The 17,332-nt window shown below is 46.6% G+C and overlaps 1 pseudogene; it reads right to left on the bottom strand.

Annotated features, from left to right (window-relative positions):
* Nucleotides 1-7,647: 7,647 nt before the first annotated feature.
* Nucleotides 7,648-14,402, bottom strand: LOC124021237 (annotated as a pseudogene).
* Between the last annotated feature and the right edge of the window lie 2,930 nt (nt 14,403-17,332).

Genomic DNA, 17,332 nt, shown 5'->3' with positions numbered 1-17,332 from the left:
ACTACTCCCTCAGAGAGGAGACAGTCAGACCCTACTACTCCCTCAGAGAGGAGACAGTCAGACCCTCTACTAGTCTGGAGGGAGTCGGACTGTTTGGGACGGCAGTCTGGAGGGAGTCGGACTGTTTGGGACGGCAGTCTGGAGGGAGTCGGACTGTTTGGGACGGCAGTCTGGAGGGAGTCGGACTGTTTGGGACGGCAGTCTGGAGGGAGTCGGACTGTTTGGGACGGCAGTCTGGAGGGAGTCGGACTGTTTGGGACGGCAGTCTGGAGGGAGTCGGACTGTTTGGGACGGCAGTCTGGAGGGAGTCGGACTGTTTGGGACGGCAGTCTGGTAGTCTGGAGGGAGTCGGACTGTTTCTCTTCTGTCTCTCTCTCTCTCAACCAGTCTGTAAACCCACAACCAGTCTGTAAACCCACAACCAGTCTGTAAACCCACAACCAGTCTGTGAACCCACAACCAGTCTGTAAACCCACATCATATAAAACCAGAATATTTCTGTTTGCCCCAATTTTGATTAAACAGCTTTGGTCCATTTTGGTCTATTTGTCTTCTGTATTACCCTATTACCCTAGTGTTAGAGGAGGTCCTAGTCTGTCCCCTACCCTAGTGTTAGAGGAGGTCCTAGTCTGTCCCCTACCCTAGTGTTAGAGGAGGTCCTAGTCTGTCCCCTACCCTAGTGTTAGAGGAGGTCCTAGTCTGTCCCCTACCCTAGTGTTAGAGGAGGTCCTAGTCTGTCCCCTACCCTAGTGTTAGAGGAGGTCCTACCCTGTCCCCTACCCTAGTGTTAGAGGAGGTCCTACCCTGTCCCCTACCCTAGTGTTAGAGGAGGTCCTAGCCTTTCCAAATCATGTCCAATCAATTGAATTTATCACAGGTGGACTACAATCAAGTTGTAGAAACATCTCAAGGATGATCAATGGAAACAGGAAGCACCTGACCTCAATTTTGAGTCTCAAAACAAAGGGATATCTGAATATTTACGTATATTTTTTAATGGACGTAACACAACAGAAGGGGGGACCTTTATAGATGTAACACAACAGAAGGGGGACCTTTATGGACGTAACACAACAGAAGGGGACCTTAATGGACGTAACACAACAGAAGGGGGACCTTAATGGACGTAACACAACAGAAGGGGAACCTTAATGGACGTAACACAACAGAAGGGGGGACCTTAATGGACGTAACACAACAGAAGGGGGACCTTAATGGACGTAACACAACAGAAGGGGAACCTTAATGGACGTAACACAACAGAAGGGGGGACCTTTATGGACGTAACACAACAGAAGGGGGGACCTTAATGGACGTAACACAACAGAAGGGGGACCTTAATGGACGTAACACAACAGAAGGGGGACCTTAATGGACGTAACACAACAGAAGGGGGGACCTTAATGGACGTAACACAACAGAAGGGGGGACCTTAATGGACGTAACACAACAGAAGGGGGACCTTAATGGACGTAACACAACAGAAGGGGGACCTTAATGGACGTAACACAACAGAAGGGGGACCTTAATGGACGTAACACAACAGAAGGGGGGACCTTTATGGACGTAACACAACAGAAGGGGGGACCTTTATGGACGTAACACAACAGAAGGGGGGACCTTAATGGACGTAACACAACAGAAGGGGGGACCTTAATGGACGTAACACAACAGAAGGGGGGACCTTAATGGACGTAACACAACAGAAGGGGGGACCTTTATGGACGTAACACAACAGAAGAGGGACCTTTATGGACGTAACACAACAGAAGAGGGACCTTTATGGACGTAACACAAAAGAAGGGGGACCTTTATAGAAGTAACACAACAGAGACCAGTCATGTAAAATGTTCTGCTTTATTTCAGTGAGGTGATCTGACAGCAGTCAGACATTCAGAGAGGAGAACAATGGATGGACCTCTGTACGTAATGGGCACATTGAGGTGCTACACCTTTAAAAACAACAACCAGGGTCAGATCATTTACATTTAAGTCATTTAGCAGACGCTCTTATCCAGAGCGACTTACACATGTGATTGGTCCATTTCCAACAGTTATTATAATACTGAAGCACTACAGACGGCTTTACGACCACTTCTATAATACACACTGAGATACTTTACTACCAACAGCACTGAAGTGGACACACACACACACAGGCAGAGTGTTTAGGAGGATCAACAGGACAGAAATGAGTTGATCTGAAATGATTCCTTATTCTACAGACCAGACCCCTCCTCCCTGTCTCCAGACCCCTCCTCCCTGTCTCCAGACCCCTCCTCCCTGTCTCCAGACCCCTCCTCACTGTCTCCAGACCCCTCCTCCCTGTCTCCAGACCCCTCCTCCCTGTCTCCAGACCCCTCCTCCCTGTCTCCAGACCCCTCCTCCCTGTCTCCATCCTCCCTGTCTCCATCCTCCCCCTGTCTCCAGACCCCTCCTCCCTGTCTCCAGACCCCTCCTCCCTGTCTCCAGACCCCTCCTCCCTGTCTCCAGACCCCTCCTCCCTGTCTCCAGACCCCTCCTCCCTGTCTCCAGACCCTCCTCCCTGTCTCCATCCTCCCTGTCTCCAGACCCCTCCTCCCTGTCTCCAGACCCCTCCTCCCTGTCTCCAGACCCCTCCTCCCTGTCTCCAGACCCCTCCCTGTCTCCAGACCCCTCCTCCCTGTCTCCAGACCCCTCCTCACTGTCTCCAGACCCCTCCTCCCTGTCTCCAGACCCCTCCTCCCTGTCTCCATCCTCCCTGTCTCCAGACCCCTCCTCCCTGTCTCCAGACCCCTCCTCACTGTCTCCAGACCCCTCCTCACTGTCTCCAGACCCCTCCTCACTGTCTCCAGACCCCTCCTCCCTGTCTCCAGACCCCTCCTCCCTGTCTCCAGACCCCTCTATCACTCAGACTAGAGTACTGAGAACATCAACACAACATAGAACTATAGGATATAGAACAGACACGCTGCTGTGATGTGTAGAGCTGTGTTCCGTATGGAGCCATTTCAAATATTGAATTAGGCCTTTAATATTTATTGTTACTACTAATGACCCATAGAAACACATTGAATAACACATTCAGCAATGGCAAAACAAGGTTTTTGAAGTGTCTGTCCTACAGTACCGGTCAAAAGTTTGGACACACCTCCTCATTCCAGGGCTTTTCTTTATTTTTGACTATTTTCTACATTGTAGAATAATAGTGAAGATGTCAAAATGATGAAATAACACATATGGAATCATGTAGTAACCAAAAAGTGTTAAATAAATCAAAATATATATTGCCTTGATGGCAGCTTTGCACACTCTTGGCATTCTCTCAACCAGCTTCATGAGGTAGTCACCTGGAATGCTTTTTCAATTAACAGGTGTGCCTTGTTAAAAGTTAATTTGTGAAGTTTCTTTCCTTCTTAATGCGTTTGAGCCAATCAGTTGTGTTGTGACAAGGTAGGGTTGGTATACAGAAGTTGGTCCTATTTGGTAAAAGACCAAGTCCACATTATGGCAAGAAGCAAAGAGCTTACAGGTAACCTCACTTCAGATTGCAGCCCAAATAAATGCTTCACAGAATTCAAGTAACAGACACATCTCAACATCAACTGTTCAGAGGCGACTGTGTGAATCAGACCTTCATGGTTGAATTGCTGCAAAGAAACCACTTCTAAAGGGCATCAATAAGAAGAAGAGACTTGCTTGGGCCAAGAAACACAAGCAATGGACATTAGACCAGTGGAAATCTGTCCTTTGGTCTGATGAGTCCAATGTGAGATCTTTGGTTCCAACCGTGTCTTTGTGAGACGCAGAGTAGTTGAAAGGATGATCTCTACATGTGTGGTTCCCACCGCGAAGCATGGAGGAGGCGTGATGGTGTAGGGGTGCTTTGGGAAAGGGGGATACCTAGTCAGTTGTCCCACTGAATGTATTCAACTGAAATGCTGGTGACACTGATTTATTTAAGGCACACAGCATTCTGCAGCGATACGCCATCCCATCTGGTTTGGGCTTAGTGGGACTGTCTTTTCTTCAACAGGACAATGACCCAACACACCTCCAGGCTGGGTAATGGCAATTTGACGAAGGAGAGTGATGAAGTGCTGCATCAGATGACCTGGCCTCCGCAATCACCTGACCTCATCCCAATTGAGATGGTTTGGGATGAGTTGGATCGCAGAGTGACGGAAAAGCAGCCAACAAGTGCTCAGCATATGTGGGAACTCCTTCAAGAATGTTGGAAAAGCATTCCAGGTGAAGCTGGTTGAGAGAATGCCAAACGTGTGCAAAGCTATCATCAAGGCAAAGGGTGGCTACTTTGAAGAATCTCAAATGTAAAATATATTTTGATTTGTTTAACACTTTCTTGGTAACTACATGATTCCATGTGTTGTTTCATAGTTGACTATTCTTCACTATTATTCTACAATGTAGAAAACAGTTAAAAAAATAAAACATAATTGAATGAGTGGGTGTGTCCAAACGTTTGATTGGTTCTGTATATCTAGGAGTTATAAGATCAGGAAATATTGTAGTTTTTTGGACATATTTAACAAAACTACCTCCATACTTCCATTTATTGATTGTTTTTGTACCGGTAGCTGGTTACCTTCAGAGGAGTCCTATGACACTTGTGGGGTTCCGTAGAGCTAAACGGAGAAGCCCGAACGGTTCTCTGATTTTCGGGATGTCTCATGTTCTGTCAAAACACTGCTTTAGCTCGGCCACCTTCCCCCGCTGATGCGGAATCCCGACAGGAGGATGCGGTACATTGAGCCCAGGCAAAAATAACAATCTCTATCTTTAAACTGACACGTTTTGATGGGGATTTTTGTGTTACTGAGATTGACGCACTAAACTCAAACTCTTAAGGATTAACATGACCGCATGTCAGCTGCATGAAAATGAGCGAATTGACATTAAAACGGGCAGTAAATTCCTCCAAATTGCGTTCGCCAACATTTCTACCAAGACAGAGAGACAGACTGCGACGCGCTCTTACAGCAGCGGACGCATCCATTCAGACTACAAGCCTAATGGTTGACAATCGCTGAATGTCATTACACTTCTCCTTTATTTTGTAGCAGAGCTCTTTCCATTCATCAAACGACCGGCGCACAGTGGACAAACATGCGCGGCAAGCCAACAGGAGCACCTTTAGGGAAGTGATTGTTTGACCATCAGCTGAAAACATGACTGGTTGTGTTTATGCCACATGTAAAAGGGAATACATTTTAAAAAGTTATACGATTAATCCTTAATAGGTCTATTCGACCCAGAGGACATTCTACATTAATAGGGATTATTTAATCGTTTTGATGTCTTCACTAATTATTCTACAATGTAGAAAATAGTCATACAAATAAATAAAAACCCTGGAATGAGTCGGTGTGTCCAACCTTTTGACTGGTGCTGTATATTGGCCATCCTTGAGTTGCCCTGATCTACATACTGAAAATCCTCTTTATCTGAACATAGAACTCTGTTCATTATACTGTAGGTCCTATGTGTAAGTCCATTTATTCAACCTTTCGGGGTTTTTAAGGGGTAAATCAACGTTTTTCCATATCAATTCAGATCAAATGAATTTTAAAATCAAAACAAACGGCTCTTTTAAATCAAAATCCACAATTACACAGAATTCAACAGAACATTTTGCCCACACAATATTACATTCATCACTGTTAAACGTATTTTAAAGGCCCAAGGCAGTCAAAAACTTTCCTGTGTTTGATATATTTCCACGCTATGATGTTGGAATAATACTGTGAAATTCATAACGCCGTTTTAGTTGAAGAGCTGTTTGAAAAGACCGTCTGAAATTTCAGTCTGTTTTGTTGGGATGGAGTTTTGGCCTGCCTGGTGACGTCACCAGGCGGTTAATTAGTTAATAGACCAATAGAGTTCGACATCTCTCTGCCAATAACAGCTAGTTTGCCCTCACCACTCCGACAGTCCTAGCAAAATTATTGCTTGATATATTACTCTTTGCTAAGAAGCTATTTTTTGTTTGTTTTCAATTAAAATGGTCAAAAGGAATCACAGAAATGTACTAATTCGTCAGAAATTATTTGATATTCAGATAAAAAACAGCTGCAGCATTGGGCCTTTAATTAAAAGCTTGAGTCCCTCGGCAGCTAGAGGGCGCTGTTACACCGCTAGTGTTACAAGGAGCAGATGGCACCACAGACAAGGCTTTCTGGAGGTCAGTTATATTCAGCATTATATTCATCTGTTGACTGTTATATCTACAAACACACAACCTCTTGAATTGTAATATAATATGTAATATGACTGTCAATACAGACAGTGACATGTAATGTCTAGGCTTCACCTAGAGACACTGTACAAGATGGTGAGACAGACTGTTCCGGAACACCTCTGTTCCGGAACACCTCTGTTCCGGAACACCTCTGTTCCGGAACACCTCTGCTCCGGAACACCACCAACAAAAGAAGAAGAACACTTTACTTGTCTTTTTCTTCAGACCTGAAACAACAAATACCACACACACACACACCAGACACACACACACTGGGCAGTGAGGTTCACTAGTGAGTGTGTGTGGGTGTGTTGTCACCATGGTAACAATGGGCACGGTTGTATTTCACAGAGCAGATTTAGAGAGACCCAGGGTATATAGAGTAATAAAGAGCCATCATGGTATGTCTAGTTTATCTCTGGGTATCTGACTGACTGATGCCCTGTGAAGGAAGACAACTAGCAGGGCAGTTTGGCAGCTTGCAGAATGACAAACAGCTTCTAGAAAAGAAACAGAAAAAGATTCTAGAACGTAAACAAACCGCTTCTAGATCATAAATAAACAGCTTCTAAACGTAAACAAACCACTTCTAGAATGTAAATGTAAACAAACCGCTTCTAGAACGTAAACAAACCGCTTCTAGAACGTAAATAAATAGCTTCTAAATGTGAACAAACCACTTCTAGAATGTAAACATAAACAAGCCAGAATCTTCTGTGATGTTTGCACACATTAGTTTAGGGCGCATCTGAAACCACTATTACCTGACAAAGTGCACTGGTGGTAAAGGCTCAGCTGGCCATCATTAATGCACTACATAGGGAATAGTGTATGACTCTGGTCGGCAGAGTGGCTACTGGGTGGAGGGAGATATTACACTTGGTCACGGTAACATCATAGTGGTGAAAGTTACTATCTACAGTCACTGTCAGACACACAAGACAGTTTGGCACTTAGTCAGTCTTACAGAACATGCAGATAACACCGAACCCAAGAACAGAATATCCCCTTCAAAACATTACCATGGAGGGACTGTACATGTAACTAGGTCCCCTTCAGCACTTCCAGCAGGGACAGGGAGGGACTAGTATGTGGGACAGGGAGGGACTAGGGGACAGGGAGTTGAGGACAGGGAGGGACTAGTATATGGGGACAGGAAGGGACTATGGAGACAGGGAGTTGAGGACAGGGAGGGACTAGGGGGACAGGGAGGGACTAGGGGGACAGGGAGGGACTAGTATATGAGGACAGGGAGGGACTAGTATGTGGGACAGGGAGGGACTAGTATATGGGGACAGGAAGGGACAAGTATATGGGGACAGGGAGGGACTAGGGGGACAGGGAGTTGAGGACAGGGAGGGACTAGTATATGAGGACAGGGAGGGACTAGTATGTGGGACAGGGAGGGACTAGTATATGGGGACCTGGTATGTGGGGGCAGGGGCTTCCAGCCCCTCTGTGAACGGGGGCTCTGGTAGTTGTCGCTGGGCTCGATGGCGCCCCGGTGGTGGTGGGGGGTATGGTGTTACCGGGGCGACTCCGTCCATGTGGTCGGTGGTGAAGAGGGTCATGTCTGTTCCCAGGAGATATTTCTGGACTGCACGCACTGTCAGACCAGCCTGGAGGGAGAAGAAGAACAAGGAGAGAAGAAGAATGAGGAGGAAGATGAGAAGGAGAATAATGAGAAGGAAGAGGAGGAGGAGAAGAAGAAGAGGAGGGGGAGAAGAAGGAAGAGGAGGAGGAGAAGAAGGAAGAGGAGGAGGAGAAGAATGAAGAGGAGGAGGAGAAGAATGAAGAGGAGGAGGAGAAGAAGAGAGGAGGAGAAGAATGAAGAGGAGTAGGAGAAGAATGAAGAGGAGTAGGAGAAGAATGAAGAGGAGTAGGAGAAGAATGAAGAGGAGTAGGAGAAGAATGAAGAGGAGTAGGAGAAGAATGAAGAGGAGGAGGAGAAGAATGAAGAGGAGGAGGAGGAGAAGAATGAAGGGGAGGAAGGAGAAGAATGAAGAGGAGGGGGAGAAGAAGGAAGAGGAGGGGGAGAAGAAGGAAGAGGAGGAGAAGAACGAAGAGGAGTAGGAGAAGAATGAAGAGGAGTAGGAGAAGAATGAAGAGGAGGAGGAGAAGAATGAAGAGGAGGAGGAGGAGAAGAATGAAGGGGAGGAAGGAGAAGAATGAAGAGGAGGGGGAGAAGAAGGAAGAGGAGGGGGAGAAGAAGGAAGAGGAGGAGAAGAAGGAAGAGGAGGAGGGGAAGAATGAAGAGGAGGAGGAGAAGAAGAATGAAGAGGAGGAGGAGAATAAGGAAGAGGGGGAGAAGAAGGAAGAGGAGGAGAAGAAGGAAGAGGAGGAGGGGAAGAATGAAGAGGAGGAGGAGAAGAAGAATGAAGAGGAGGAGGAGAAGAAGGAAGAGGAGGAGGGGAAGAATGAAGAGGAGGAGGGGAAGAATGAAGAGGAGGAGGGGAAGAATGAAGAGGAGGAGGGGAAGAATGAAGAGGAGGAGGAGAAGGAAGAGGAGGAGAAGAAGAATGAAGAGGAGGAGGAGAAGAATGAAGAGGAGGAGGAGGAGAAGAAGGAAGAGGAGAAGAAGGAAGAGGAGGAGGAGAAGAAGGAAGAGGAGGAGGAGAAGAAGAAGAGGAGGAGGAGAAGAAGGAAGAGGAGGAGGAGAAGAAGGAAGAGGAGGAGGAGAAGAAGGAAGAGGAGGAGGAGAAGAAGGAAGAGGAGGAGGAGAAGAAGGAAGAGGGGGAGGAGAAGAAGGAAGAGGGGGAGGAGAAGAAGGAAGAGGGGGAGGAGAAGAAGGAAGAGGGGGAGGAGAATGAAGAGGAGGAGGGGAAGAATGAAGAGGAGGAGGGGAAGAATGAAGAGGAGGAGGAGAATAATGAAGAGGAGTAGGAGGAGAAGGAAGAGGAAGAGTAGGAGGAGAGGAGGAGCAGAAGAATGAAGAGGAGGAGGGGAAGAATGAAGAGGAGGAGGAGGAGAAGGAAGAGGAGGAGGAGAAGAAGGAAGAGGAGCAAGTAGGAGAAGGAAGAGGAGGAGGAGAAGAGAAGACAATGCCACAGTGCAGTGCCCCTGGAGCAGCTAGGAGTATCCAGAAGGTGAGGATGGAGAAGAGGAAGAGCCACAGTGCAGTGCCCCTGGAGAGCTATAGGAGCAGAAGAATGGAGAAGAATGAGAAGTACAATGCCACAGTGCAGTGCCCCTGGAGCAGCTATAGGGGGTGTGTATGTATCCAGGTGTGTGTGTACCCAGGTTAGGATGGAGAAGAATGAGAAGTACAATGCCACAGTGCAGTGCCCCTGGAGCAGCTATAGGGGGTGTGTATGTATCCAGGTGTGTGTGTACCCAGGTTAGGATGGAGAAGAATGAGAAGTACAATGCCACAGTGCAGTGCCCCTGGAGCAGCTATAGGGGGTGTGTATGTATCCAGGTGTGTGTGTACCCAGGTGAGGATGGAGAAGAATGAGAAGGTGATCGAGGCCCTGGCTGCGTCAGCCCCCTGGTTGAGTGGCAGGTCCTCAGGGCGGTCCTAGACCACTGATTGGCCAGGAAACAGAAACTCACAAACCACAGGAACGTCCAGAAACCTGAAAACCACCAATCACAGCACAGTCAGAGGACAGCCAACCAATCACAGCACACAGTCAGAGGACAGCCAACCAATCACAGCACACAGTCAGAGGACAGCCAACCAATCACAGCACACAGTCAGAGGACAGCCAACCAATCACAGCGCACAGTCAGAGGACAGCCAACCAATCACAGCGCACAGTCAGAGGACAGCCAACCAATCACAGCGCACAGTCAGAGGACAGCCAACCAATCACAGCGCACAGTCAGAGGACAGCCAACCAATCACAGCGCACAGTCAGAGGACAGCCAACCAATCACAGTGTCCGTCTGTGTGTTTCAGCCTACCTGAAACCCCGACCTCCAGCATCACAGCCTTCTTCCTGTCCTTAATAGAGCTGATCTGTTGAAACTTCACATCCAACAGGAAGAAGGAGGAGCACAGCAACAAGCCCACCAGACCACAGAACAGTCCGTAGTTACACGCATCAGGGTTCTTATTGAACACACAGTGGAGACGTTCACTGCCCAGGTTCACATAGCCCTCGTTCACTATAGAGGCAAACACCACCAGGGAGAATACCTGAGGAGGAGAGGAGAGGAGAGGAGAGGAGAGGAGAGGAGAGGAGAGGAGAGGAGAGGAGAGGAGAGGAGAGGAGAGGAGAGGAGAGGAGAGGAGAGGAGAAGAGACATTCACTACCCAGGTTCACATAGCCCTCGTTCACTATAGAGGCAAACACCACCAGGGAGGAGAGGAGAGGAGAGGAGAGGAGAGGAGAGGAGAGGAGAGGAGAGGAGAGGAGAGGAGAGGAGAGGAGAGGAGAGGAGAGAGAAGAGATGTTCACTACCCAGGTTCACATAGCCCTCGTTCACTATAGAGGCAAACACCACCAGGGAGAATACCTGAGGAGGAGAGGAGAGGAGAGGAGAGGAGAGGAGAGGAGAGGAGAGGAGAGGAGAGGAGGAGAAGAGACATTCACTACCCAGGTTCACATAGCCCTCGTTCACTATATGCCATTTAGCAGACGCTTTTATCCTATAGAGGCAAACACCACCAGGGAGAATACCTGAGGAGGAGAGGAGAGGAGAGGGGAGGGGAGAGGGGAGGGGAGAGAGGAGAGGAGAGGAGAGGAGAGGAGAGGAGAGGAGGGAGAGGAGAGGAGAGGAGAGGAGAGGGAGAGGAGGGAGAGGGAGAGGAGAGGGAAGGGGAGGGGGAGAGGAGTGGAGAGGAGAGGGGAGGAGGAGAGGGGAGGGGAGGGAAGGGGAGAGGGAGAGAGAGGAGAGGAGAGGAGGGAGAGGAGAGGAGAGGAGAGGAGAGGAGAGGAGAGGAGAGGGAAGGGGAGGGGGAGAGGAGAGAGAGGAGAGGAGAGGGAAGGGGAGGGGGAGAGGGGAGAGGAGTGGAGAGGAGTGGAGAGGAGAGGAGAGGGAGAGGGGAGAGGAGAGGGGAGGGAGAGGAGAGGGGGAGAGGAGAGGAGAGGAGAGGAGAGGAGAGGAGAGGAGAGGAGAGGGGAGGGGAGGGGAGGGGAGGGAAGGGGGAGAGGAGAGGAGTGGAGAGGAGAGGAGAGGGGAGGGGAGGAGAGGAGTACACCTGTGTGGACTAAAAGTGCAGACTTATTTAATTTATTAATTCAACAAAATACATATAACATGTATTTGTTATTTGTAAACGCAGGTCCCCCTTTATCTAATATTAGGTTTTGGTTGAACACCTGATAACGTTCAGTTTAAAAAATATTCACAAATCATTTTCCAAGGCGCTGTAGATCGCACATGTGTATATATCCTCTGTAGTAGAACTATCACTATAATGACAAACCACCCGGGTATTAACACATGTATATATATCCTCTGTAGTAGAACTATCACTATAACGACAAACCACCCGGGGTATTAACACATGTGTATATATCCTCTGTAGTAGAACTATCACTATAACGACAAACCACCCGGGTATTAGCACATGTGTATATATCCTCTGTAGTAGAACTATCACTATAACGACAAACCACCCGGGGTATTAGCACATGTATATATATCCTCTGTAGTAGAACTATCACTATAACGACAAACCACCCGGGGTATTAACACATGTGTATATATCCTCTGTAGTAGAACTATCACTATAACGACAAACCACCCGGGTATTAGCACATGTGTATATATCCTCTGTAGTAGAACTATCACTATAACGACAAACCACCCGGGGTATTAGCACATGTATATATATCCTCTGTAGTAGAACTATCACTATAACGACAAACCACCCGGGTAGTAGAACTATTAACACATGTGTATATATCCTCTGTAGTAGAACTATCACTATAACGACAAACCACCCGGGTATTAACACATGTGTATATATCCTCTGTAGTAGAACTATCACTATAACGACAAACCACCCGGGTATTAACACATGTGTATATATCCTCTGTAGTAGAACTATCACTATAACGACAAACCACCCGGGTATTAACACATGTGTATATATCCTCTGTAGTAGAACTATCACTATAACGACAAACCACCCGGGTATTAACACATGTATATATATCCTCTGTAGTAGAACTATCACTATAACGACAAACCACCCGGTATATATCCTCTGTATTAACACATGTGTGTGTATATATCCTCTGTAGTAGAACTATCACTATAACGACAAACCACCCGGGTATTAACACATGTGTATATATCCTCTGTAGTAGAACTATCACTATAACGACAAACCACCCGGGTATTAACACATGTGTATATATCCTCTGTAGTAGAACTATCACTATAACGACAAACCACCCGGGTATTAGCACATGTGTATATATCCTCTGTAGTAGAACTATCACTATAACGACAAACCACCCGGGTATTAACACATGTGTATATATCCTCTGTAGTAGAACTATCACTATAACGACAAACCACCCGGGGTATTAACACATGTATATATATCCTCTGTAGTAGAACTATCACTATAACGACAAACCACCCACATGTATATATATCCTCTGTAGTAGAACTATTAACACAAACCACCCGTGTATATATATCCTCTGTAGTAGAACTATCACTATAACGACAAACCACCCGGGTATTAACACATGTGTATATATCCTCTGTAGTAGAACTATCACTATAACGACAAACCACCCGGGTATTAACACATGTGTATATATCCTCTGTAGTAGAACTATCACTATAACGACAAACCACCCATGTGGTATTAACACATGTGTATATATCCTCTGTAGTAGAACTATCACTATAACGACAAACCACCCGGGTATTAACACATGTGTATATATCCTCTGTAGTAGAACTATCACTATAACGACAAACCACCCGGGTATTAACACATGTGTATATATCCTCTGTAGTAGAACTATCACTATAACGACAAACCACCCGGGTATTAACACATGTATATATATCCTCTGTAGTAGAACTATCACTATAACGACAAACCACCCGGGTATTAACACATGTATATATATCCTCTGTAGTAGAACTATCACTATAACGACAAACCACCCGGGTATTAACACATGTGTATATATCCTCTGTAGTAGAACTATCACTATAACGACAAACCACCCGGGAACTATCACTATAACGACAAACCACCCGGGGTATTAACACATGTGTATATATCCTCTGTAGTAGAACTATCACTATAACGACAAACCACCCGGGGTATTAGCACATGTGTATATATCCTCTGTAGTAGAACTATCACTATAACGACAAACCACCCGGGGTATTAACACATGTATATATATCCTCTGTAGTAGAACTATCACTATAACGACAAACCACCCGGGGTATTAACACATGTGTATATATCCTCTGTAGTAGAACTATCACTATAACGACAAACCACCCTGGTATTAACACATGGAGAATGATCCACACTGGCGAATAGAGAGAGAGAGAGGATGCGACGCCACTATACGGCCGCCTCCCGAGGCGGTGGAATGATTCATATCACAAACCCACAGCCTATATACACACACGGGATATAATAATAACACTATTATATAGACCTGCTTAAGGCCGACAGATAGACACCATAAAGATACGTTTCTCTCAACACAACAGTCTAGTTATCGTCTGTAGCCTAGCTACCTCATTCAATACATTTTAAGGCCACATTCATTTTTTGACATTCTTTACAAATCTGTTTTCTAAAACGACCGGAGGTTCTAAAACATGGTACATATCCGTGTATCTGAACAGCATGGACCGGTCTTCGACAGCCTCCTCTCCCCTGGACACCCGTCCATCTATAAGCCTACTGCCGTTTCCAGAGTCTTATCTGCGGCGCGCTACGGAGCGATCACTCGCCACCGAGCGGCAGGCCGAGGGAGGACTCCGCGACAGACCCCGTTCTCTGTCGGTCTCTTACCCAGGACAAGACCCTGAGGATGGTGGTCGGCTGCTTGATGAAGGAAACCGGGTCGAAGGCAGCACCCGCCAGGCCCGCTCCGAACGATCCCACTCCGTCCATCTTCTCTCTCTCTCTGTTCTCTGGGTGCGCTACCTTGCGTCAGGCTCCAGGCTGGGTTTGGTACTGTCTTGTAGTCTAGGGAAGGGTCCTGCGCGCACACGATGTGCACGCTGCTACTGGGCGGGGGCGTGCTCGACGGAGCGGGAACACGCACAGGGCTGCTGTGGCATGAAAACAGCAGTAGCATCTACTGTTGAGGAGTTATAGGAGGTCTTGACTACACATCTATTGAGGAGCTATAGGAGGTCTAGAGGAGTTCTTGAGGAGTTATAGGAGGTCTAGACTACACATCTGTTGAGGAGCTATAGGAGGTCTAGACTACACATCTGTTGAGGAGCTATAGGAGAAAGGAGGTCTAGACTACACATCTGTTGAGGAGCTATAGGAGGTCTAGACTACACATCTGTTGAGGAGCTATAGGAGGTCTAGACTACACATCTGTTGAGGAGCTATAGGAGAAAGGAGGTCTAGACTACACATCTGTTGAGAAGTTATAGGAGGTCTAGACTACACATCTGTTGAGAAGTTATAGGAGGTCTAGACTACACATCTGTTGAGGAGCTATAGGAGGTCTAGACTACACATCTGTTGAGGAGCTATAGGAGGTCTAGACTACACATCTGTTGAGGAGCTATAGGAGGTCTAGACTACACATCTGTTGAGGAGCTATAGGAGAAAGGAGGTCTAGACTACACATCTGTTGAGGAGTTATAGGAGGTCTAGACTACACATCTGTTGAGGAGTTATAGGAGGTCTAGACTACACATCTGTTGAGGAGCTATAGGAGAAAGGAGGTCTAGACTACACATCTGTTGAGGAGTTATAGGAGGTCTAGACTACACATCTGTTGAGGAGCTATAGGAGGTCTAGACTACACATCTGTTGAGGAGCTATAGGAGGTCTAGACCACATCTGTTGAGGAGCTATAGGAGGTCTAAACTACACATCTGTTGAGGAGCTATAGGAGGTCTAGACTACACATCAGTTGAGGAGCTATAGGAGGTCTAGACTACACATCTGTTGAGGAGTTATAGGAGGTCTAGACTACACATCTGTTGAGGAGCTATAGGAGGTTGAGGAGCTCTAGAGGTCTAGACTACACATCTGTTGAGGAGCTATAGGAGGTCTAGACTACACATCTGTTGAGGAGTTATAGGAGGTCTAGACTACACATCTGTTGAGGAGTTATAGGAGGTCTAGACTACACATCTGTTGAGGAGCTATAGGAGGTCTAGACTACATCTGTTGAGGAGCTATAGGAGGTCTAGACTACACATCTGTTGAGGAGTTATAGGAGGTCTAGACAACACATCTGTTGAGGAGCTATAGGAGGTCTAGACTACACATCTGTTGAGGAGTTATAGGAGGTCTAGACCACATCTGTTGAGGAGCTATAGGAGGTCTAGACTACACATCTGTTGAGGAGTTATAGGAGGTCTAGACAACACATCTGTTGAGGAGTTATAGGAGGAAGGAGGTCTAGACTACACATCTGTTGAGGAGTTATAGGAGGAAGGAGGTCTAGACTACACATCTGTTGAGGAGTTATAGGAGGTCTAGACCACATCTGTTGAGGAGCTATAGGAGGTCTAGACTACACATCTGTTGAGGAGCTATAGGAGGTCTAGACAACACATCTGTTGAGGAGCTATAGGAGGTCTAGACTACACATCTGTTGAGGAGCTATAGGAGGTCTAGACTACACATCTGTTGAGGAGCTATAGGAGGTCTAGACTACACATCTGTTGAGGAGTTATAGGAGGTCTAGACTACACATCTGTTGAGGAGTTATAGGAGGTCTAGACTACACATCTGTTGAGGAGCTATAGGAGGTCTAGACTACACATCTGTTGAGGAGTTATAGGAGGTCTAGACTACACATCTGTTGAGGAGTTATAGGAGGTCTAGACTACACATCTGTTGAGGAGTTATAGGAGGTCTAGACTACACATCTGTTGAGGAGCTATAGGAGGTCTAGACTACACATCTATTGAGTTGAGGAGCTATAGGAGGTCTAGACTACACATCTGTTGAGGAGTTATAGGAGGTCTAGACTACACATCTGTTGAGGAGCTAGGAGCTAGGAGGTCTAGACTACACATCTGTTGAGGAGCTATAGGAGGTCTAGACTACACATCTGTTGAGGAGCTATAGGAGGTCTAGACTACACATCTGTTGAGGAGCTATAGGAGGTCTAGACTACACATCTGTTGAGGAGTTATAGGAGGTCTAGACTACACATCTGTTGAGGAGCTATAGGAGGTCTAGACTACACATCTGTTGAGGAGCTATAGGAGAAAGGAGGTCTAGACTACACATCTGTTGAGGAGCTATAGGAGGTCTAGACTACACATCTGTTGAGGAGTTATAGGAGGTCTAGACTACACATCTGTTGAGGAGCTATAGGAGGTCTAGACTACACATCTATTGAGGAGCTATAGGAGAAAGGAGGTCTAGACTACACATCTGTTGAGGAGCTATAGGAGAAAGGAGGTCTAGACTACACATCTGTTGAGGAGCTATAGGAGGTCTAGACTACACATCTGCTGAGGAGCTAACAGTAGACCAGGAATAGAGGTCTAGACATCTGTTGAGGAGCTATAGGTAGATGGATCTGTTGAGGAGGTCTAGACTACACATCTGTAATGAGGAGCTATAGGAGGTCTAGACTACACATCTGTTGAGGAGCTATAGGAGGTCTAGACTACACATCTGTTGAGGAGCTTAAAGTAGATGAGGTCTAGACTAAAGTAATGATGGACACATCTGTTGAGGAGACCTTCATGTCTTAAAGGATGGACTAGACTACACATCTGTTGAGGAGCTATAGGAGGTCTAGACTACACATCTGTTGAGGAGCTATAGGAGGTCTTGAGACCTTCATGTCTTAAAGTACATTTACTGTTTAAGATTTAGGAGCTCTTATAGGAGGTGGACTAGACATCACATGTTGAGGAGTTATAGGAGGTCTAGACTACACATCTGTTGAGGAGTTATAGGTGGTCTAGACTACACATCTGTTGAGGAGCTATAGG

The sequence above is a fragment of the Oncorhynchus gorbuscha genome, unplaced genomic scaffold (assembly GCF_021184085.1).
Source record: "Oncorhynchus gorbuscha isolate QuinsamMale2020 ecotype Even-year unplaced genomic scaffold, OgorEven_v1.0 Un_scaffold_1095, whole genome shotgun sequence".
In the NCBI taxonomy this organism is placed as follows: Eukaryota; Metazoa; Chordata; class Actinopteri; order Salmoniformes; family Salmonidae; genus Oncorhynchus; species Oncorhynchus gorbuscha.
Note: the sequence above shows the minus strand (reverse complement) of the source record. Positions and strands in the feature narration are given on the sequence as shown.